Here is a 7,876-nt window from a genome sequence, read left to right on the forward strand (position 1 = left end):
CGAGACTCCTTAGTGTCCTGCCACACAGAGTCCCCTGCAGCTCATATCAAATCAAACAAATAAGAAATCATGCAATAATATACTTCTGCACAGCAGCAATGTAATACGGCAATGTGCACGAGCACTTAAACGGTATTCACTTGGTACCCCCACCGCTCGTGAAAATGGGGGTCCCTAACCCCCTGTCCCTTCTCACTGCGGTCATTGAATGGAGTGGTGGTCGAGCATGCGTTCCGCTCAATTCCAAGTCTATGGGAAAGGTGGAAACCGCCAAGTGTGGTGCTCGGCTGTTTCCGTCAGTCCCATAGAAATTGTATGGAGCGGCGGGCACATGCTCAATCGGCGCTCCATTAAAGCTCCTACTCTGCGGTCGAGCAGTGAGGAGGATTTTGGGGTACTTAATCTACTATTAGGCTATGTTCACACAGAGTTTCTTTGACGCGGAAACTGCGCCGCAAAACTAGTCAAAAACGGGAGGCGGAGGCATCTTTTTCCCGGTGAGTGGTAAAACCGTCTCGCGGGAGAAAGAAGGGACATGCCCTATCTTCGGGAGTTTACACCTCTGACCTCCCATTGACATCAATGGGAGGTAGAGAAAGCGTATTTCGCTGTGTTTTATGCCCGCAGCGCTCAATGGCCGCGGGCGAAAAACGCAGCGAAATTCGGCCTGCAGGGAGAGGAAAATCCAAATGTAATTTTGAGCCAAAAATTCCGCCTGCAAAAAACTCTGTGTGAACATAGCCTAAGGGTATGTTCACACGGCCTATTTTCGCCCGAAAAACGTCTGAAAAATCGGAAGCAGAACGCCTCCAAACATCTGCCCATTCATTTCAATGGGAAAACGGCGTTCTGTTCCGACAGAGCGTTTTTTTACGCATAAAGAAACGGCCACGAAAAAGAAGTGCAGGACACTTCTTGGGACCTTTTTGGAGCCGTTTTCCATAGACTGTTGAAAACAGCTCCAAAAACGCCACGAAAAACAGGAGTTGCTCAAAAAACTTCTGAAAATCAGGACCTGTTTTCCCTTGAAAACAGCTCCGTATTTTCAGACTTTTTTTGTTAAGTGTGTGAACATAGCCTCATGTCAATGTGATCGCACGGGCGTTGTTATCGTGCCCGCAAGATTACAGGTGGGGGAACAGCTGTAATACAAAGCCGCACTCCTGCTAGGACTGCTGGATCGGAAAAAAAGACTGATCCCGACAAAAGTCTTGTAAAAACCCCAATTTGTTTTTTAAATAAATTATATATTTTTTTCTATAGAACCTAGGAATGTTGAAAGGAAAAATGGAAACATTTAGGCCGGGTTCACACGTAGCGTAAATACTGCCGTTTGTCCACAACGTATTTTGTTGCGGAAATTCCGCCGTATAACACGGTAGCAGCTGAGTGGATGGGATTTGAACACATCTCACCCACACGCTGCGTAAATGATGAGCGGAAAAAACACTCGGAAATTGACCTGCGGTACGTTTTTTTAAATCCGCAGCATGTCAATTGTATTTGCGGAATCGCTGCTTTTTTGTTGCCGAATTGAATGAATTGAAATGGGGAGGTAAAACTTGCAACAAATAGCAGATGTTTCGATTTTTGTAGCGGAAAAGCTGCAATTCCACCGTAAAAATTGCAACTCAGAAAAAAAATAAATCATATACTTACCCAGAATTCTGTGCTTCTGAGTGGTCACATGGGATGAAACGTCATCCCAGGGGCCGGCTGCAGGATGGCAGACGGACGTGTCGCTATGGCTATGGGTAAGTATAAAACTTTTTATTTTTTTATGTGCGTGCAGTTTTCCGCAGCGAACATTCCGGCTGAAAAACGGCACCATAATTTGTTGCAGTTTTTGGCCAAAATTCCCTACGGCGACCGGGGCGGGTACGCTGTGTGTTTTTACGCAGCGTATCTGCCCTGTGTGAACATAGCCTTAGGCCTGATTAACACGAGCGTTGCGCATCTCGGACGTGAAAAATGGCCGTTTTTCACGTCCGAGGTGCATCCGTGCTCTGTGCTGCGGGACGCGTTATCACGCAGACTAGAGTCCATGGTGGCACACGTGAAGCGTGAAAAAATAGGACATGTCCTATTTTCTCACGGACCCTTCACACGGTCCGTTGAAATAACGGCCGCGTTAATGGCCCCATTGAATTATATAGATCTGCGTGACTACCGTTGTTTTAACGGCCGCCACACGGACGTATTAAAACGTTTGTGTGAATAAGGCCTTAGTGTGCTGTGGCCACTTTATTTTCCGGGATGGTGGAAATCCCAAAGGTCGGAGCCCCACTGACGTCTCAAATCAAGAATCATCTCAAATATTCCCATCTATAACCTTATTACAATGTACACCGGATACCAGGCTGAGGTGGCAGCATCCGGTCAGGATATAATTCTCATTGGAAAACGAACGCAATATATAACACTTGATGTACAAGATTCTCTCATCTGACGGAGAAGATGCTGGTGGAAAAAATTGGGCACAAAAAAAGCCAGATTATGTGGCCGATCAAGCATCCAAGAAAAGCACTTGGCAGCGGGCGCCGGCAGGTGTCAGTGTCAGATATGTGCAAACACTTACTGAGAATATATAAGAAGGTGGCAAAGATGGGTAAGCAGCAGATGGCAACAGGCGGAGGTTTCCGCAAACCTCCTATTCTGGCCACATGAAAAGGCAATGGAGGAGTTATTGATGCAGAAGATTACAGGGGGCTCCTGGAATCAGTGACAGAATGCCATCTGCACTGGCAGCACACTGGCACCGAATATTGGATCATGAACCATGACGGTATAACATGCCATATAGATATCTATGAGGCTGCCGCAATCAGGTGTATTTTCTATCTACGCAATAAAATCTTTTTATATGGCCTAGGTGCACATGACAGGAACATGGTAATACAACTTTTGATTCCCCTAAGGCACCAGGGCCCGGGTACGACTGGTACCTCTGCACCCCCTATAGCTACGTCCCTGGACATAGAAGACATAGAGGCGGACAACCAATGTCATAAATGGAATGGCCGGACTACAGTACAGACAGGACCCCTTCCAGATCAGATCTCCATGTTAGAATATGTGATATCGGAAGATTAGAGCGCCTTTCTTCTTCACTTGACAGTCAACTAGACCGGTGGGAATCTACCTGGCATTACATCTGGGCTCAGCGGAATCCGTCACTCACCCTGATATCATCAATGGTCGTCTTACTGGTGGGAAGATAGGCCATGCTGCTTTATTCCATTTCTCCCTTCACGTGTTTCTCCCTTACATCTCCGTCTACGACTTGTCTGGGTCTTCTCCCCCATCCCCAGGCACAGCCGCTACGGAAGTGTTTGCTGCTGTGCCTGGCAAACATCGAAGAGGCCGCAGGTTTGTCGTCGCACCCTTTTCGGATGGCTGGGAGTGCCGGGATGCCGACCACCACCGATTTGATATTGATGACCCATATTAAGGATAGGCTATCCATAGAAAAGTCCCGGGGGACCCCTTTAATTTAAAGAACAATTCCTTACTGTAATGAAAAAGATAATAGAGCTGTCTATAACTGGCCGCAAAATAGTTAATTTCTGGAGTAAAGGCAAGTTAGGGCTCATTCAGACGAGCGTAATACTTGTCCGCGTGCTGTGCGTTGAAATCACTCGGACCCATGCAATTCAATGGGGCCATTCAGACATGCGTTGTTTTTCACGCAGCGTGTGTCCGTTGCGTGAAACCCACTGCATGTCCCACATGTCGCCCATTGAAGTCTATGGGTGCGTGAAAACCACGGACATCACACAGCCCACATCCATGTGCTGTCCGTGTTTCACGCGTCAAAAACACATTGAAAAGCAGAGAAATAAATGTAAAAAAAAAATGAAGTGCTTGCACGGACGTGATAAACGCATGCCACACGCAAAGCACGCTGATACCAATACGCAACGGACAAGAAATGTAGGCAAAACGCAGAATTTTTAACGCGTGCAAATCGGCAATTCTCGTCAGGATGGGGCCTAAACGCTTTGAAGTGGCTGGAAATGTTATTGGATGTTGTTTGGTGCAATGTATCACGGGCAGCAGAACGGGGGGGGGCTGCAGAGACGGGGTGTGACTTTTCACACATTGGGCCTGACTTCACAGGTTAGGCAGATGGACCTCCATTTATCCAAACTGAACATCCCCCACCCCCTATAGGGAGTGGAATTAAGGCCTTATTCACACGAACGTGTGCGTTTTGCGCGCGAGAAAGATGCTGCGTTTTTTGCACATTGCAGTTCCGTGTGTCATACGTGTTTGCTACGTGGCTGCGCGATTTTCACGCATATGCCATGCTTATGACACGCGGTTTTGAAGTTTAGAAAAATAAATGAAGGAAGTGCTTTTATTTTTTCCTTAATTTCTTTACTGCTGCGCGAATCAAGCGCGTCACACGGAAGTGCTTCCGTGTACCGTGCACGATTTTCACGCGCCCATTGACCAATGGGTGCGTGATGCGCGAAAAACGGCCAAGTATAGGACATGTCGTGCGTTTTAGGCCGGGTTTACACGAGCGTGTGCATTTTGCGCGCGCAAAAAACACGGCGTTTTGCGCACGCAAAAGGCACTTAACCGCTACGTGAGTCATCACATAGGATGTGCGGCTGCGTGATTTTCGCGCAGCCGCCATCATTATGACACTCTGTTTGTATGTTTGTAAACAGAAAAGCACGTCTTGCTTTTCTGTTTTCAATCATAGTTTGACTGCTGTTGCGCGAATCACGCGCGTCCCACGAAAGTGCTTCCGTGTGCTGCGCGTGATTTTCACGCACCCATTGACTTCAATGGGTGCGTGATGCACGCACAACGCACAAATATAGGGCATGTCGTGCGTTTCACGCAGCGGACACACGCTGCGTGAAAATCACTGACTGTCTGAACGGCCCCATAGACTAATATAGGTCCGTGCGAGGAGCGTGAAAATCACACGCGTTTCACGGACGTATTACACGTTTGTGTAAATCCGCCCTTACGCTGCGGACATACGCTGTGTGAAAATCACTGACTGTCTGAACAGCCCCATTCACTAACAAAGGTCCGTGCGACGCGCGTTCGTGTGAATAAGGCCTATGGGACGATGAAGAGTTCATTATTTATCGTACTCCACAACTTTTTGCCTTACTGTCCAATCACCAACATCGAATTTGCCTAATAAGTTGCTGGGCGGCTTTAGAAACTTGACCCAGAACTGAAGGTATAAAATATGAGGAAGACGAGGAGAAGGTATTCACATGGTGCGGGGTCAGATCTATCTGGACATACACTAGATAGCTTCTGACTGAACGATCGTTGGGCCGTCAGCCGTTCCTGTCAGAAATGACGGACGGCCTGCTCGGCTCGGCCGTATTGTGGGTTGTGTACTTTTTTCTAAAAGGGATAACAGATACAACGGTCAGCCATACAGTTGCATTCGTCCAGGCCATACATTCGGCGTATCAGGAGATTTTCCCAGCACTCAGATCCTATATTATTGGATTACTCAACCTTTTAGATTCAAGACCGCTATATCTATGTTGTGACTTCAGTCTGGGACCGTGATCTGATGCTGCCATAGAAAAGCGGAAAACCCATATTTCTTGCAGATCATCCTGCCCGAAACGTCAAGCATCAAAATAGTGGGCTGTGTTGACCCATGGCTGTTCCATCATGGCCACATTGTGCTGTAACCCACCATAGCCCACAGGGGAACTTTTGGCTACATGGCACCATGGAATGCAGCCTTAGGGTATGTGCGCACGATAACGTCAATTATGGCTGAAATTACAGAGCTGTTTTCAGGAGAAAACAGCTCCTGCATTTCAGACGTAATTGCTCGTACTCGCGTTTTGCGAGGCGTCCATTATGGATGTAATTTGGAGCTGTTTTCATTGGAGTCAATGAAAAACGGCTCCAATTACGTCCCAAGAAGTGTCCTGCACTTCTTTGACGAGGCTGTTATTTTACGCGCCGTCTTTTGACAGCGACGCGTAAAATGACAGGTCGTCGGCACAGTACATCGGCAAACCCATTGAAATGAATGGGCAGATGTTTGCTGACGTATTTGAGCCGTGTTTTCAGGCGTCATTCGAGGCGTAAAACGCTTCCATTACGCCTGAAAATAGGTCGTGTGAACCCAGCCTTACATGCTGAGGGTCAGCCATTGCCTAATCTGAAGGTCCCTAATGAATGTCCGTAAAATAGATTCATTGCATGAGGCTTGAGCACCAAACTCAGCTGACGAAGTATCAGGGCGGGATGATAGCAAGGACAATTGCCCCAGAGTCTCCATGACTTGAGGGCTCGCAACATTCCTGCCTCCACCGTGGCCTTAAAGAGTCTCTGTCACCACATTATAAGTGCCCTGTCTCCTACATAGTCTGATTGGCGCTGTAATGTAGATAACAGCAGTGTTTTTTATTTTGAAAAACGATCATTTTTGAGCAAGTTAAGAGCTAGATTAGATTTATGCTAATTAGTTTCTTAAAGACCAACTGGGCGTGTTTTTACTTTTGACCAAGTGGGCGTTGTAAAGAAGTGTATGAGGCTGACCAATCAGTGACCAATCAGTGACCAATCAGTGACTAATCAGTGACTAATCAGCCTCACACACTTCTCATTGTTCCAACCCAGCATGATCCACAGCACAGTGTGATTGTGCAGTGAAAGAAGCTGGGCTGGAACAATGAGAAGTGTATGATGCTGATTAGTCACTGATTGGTCACTGATTGGTCACTGATTGGTCAGCCTCATACACTTCTTTACAACGCCCACTTGGTCAAAAGTAAAAACACGCCCAGTTGGTCTTTAAGAAACTAATTAGCATAAATCTAAACTGGCTCTTAACTTGCTCAAAAATGATCGTTTTTCAAAATAAAAACAACTGCTGTTATCTACATTACAGCGCCGATCAGATTATGTAGGAGACAGGCCACTTATAATGTGGTGACAGAGACTCTTTAAAGGGGTTGTCACACGATGACCGGAATCCCTCTTTAAAATTAAGCCGACGTGGTGACACGCTGATCCTCGGTTGGCTCAGTCTAGGCATACCTTCTGCAGCAAAATGTAACATGGCGGCATTGAAATGAATGGCCGTTTATGTAAGGCATGGACGAGCTGTGTCTGCCAGAGCAGGAGACAAACCTATAGAGCGGATCTCTATTCTGAAAAATAGGCACCCCCCTCCGATACGACATATGGACTGGGGAAACCCCTTTTACTTATATAATGGCACCAGTTCTGGCATTATTTTGGAACCTATGGCGTTATTTTTTAAGCACTACATGGCATCGCCTTGTTATTATGACGTGTTTTCTGAATGTTTATATGTGCTATATAATGTACTGAAAAACGTTAAAAACATTTTTTGTGGGGTGGAATGGAAAAAAAACCAGCAATTCCTCCATTGTTTTTTGGGTTTGAATTTACGTTAATAGCAAATTCGTTTTTTAAATTGTAATATTTTGCAAAATTAAAAACAATTTGTTTGTGTCACCCTCTACTGAGACCCATAAACTTTTTATTTTTCCTTCAATAGGGCAGTGTGAGTGTTTGTATTTTGCTGGATGAGCTGTACTTTCTATTGGTACCATCTTGGGGTGCATATTACCTTTTCATCTAATATGTGTTTTGTTTTTTATTTTATGTAATGTATGGGTAGTAAAATATACTTTATGCTAAATAATGACTTTTTTGTGGACATTTCTTTATTATTATTTTAATTATTATTAGTGACGTCAGTGGCTACTCCTTAAGTGGACTCCCCGTTGCCGATAATCTGGCCAGGGATTCCGCTCCTAGAGGAAACCCCTGCGGTCACTTTCCCTATATGGACATTGACGTCAGGGCTCCTCCTCAGGGCTCAGGGCTCCTCAAGGAGTAG

The sequence above is a fragment of the Rhinoderma darwinii genome, chromosome 7, assembly GCF_050947455.1.
Source record: "Rhinoderma darwinii isolate aRhiDar2 chromosome 7, aRhiDar2.hap1, whole genome shotgun sequence".
In the NCBI taxonomy this organism is placed as follows: Eukaryota; Metazoa; Chordata; class Amphibia; order Anura; family Rhinodermatidae; genus Rhinoderma; species Rhinoderma darwinii.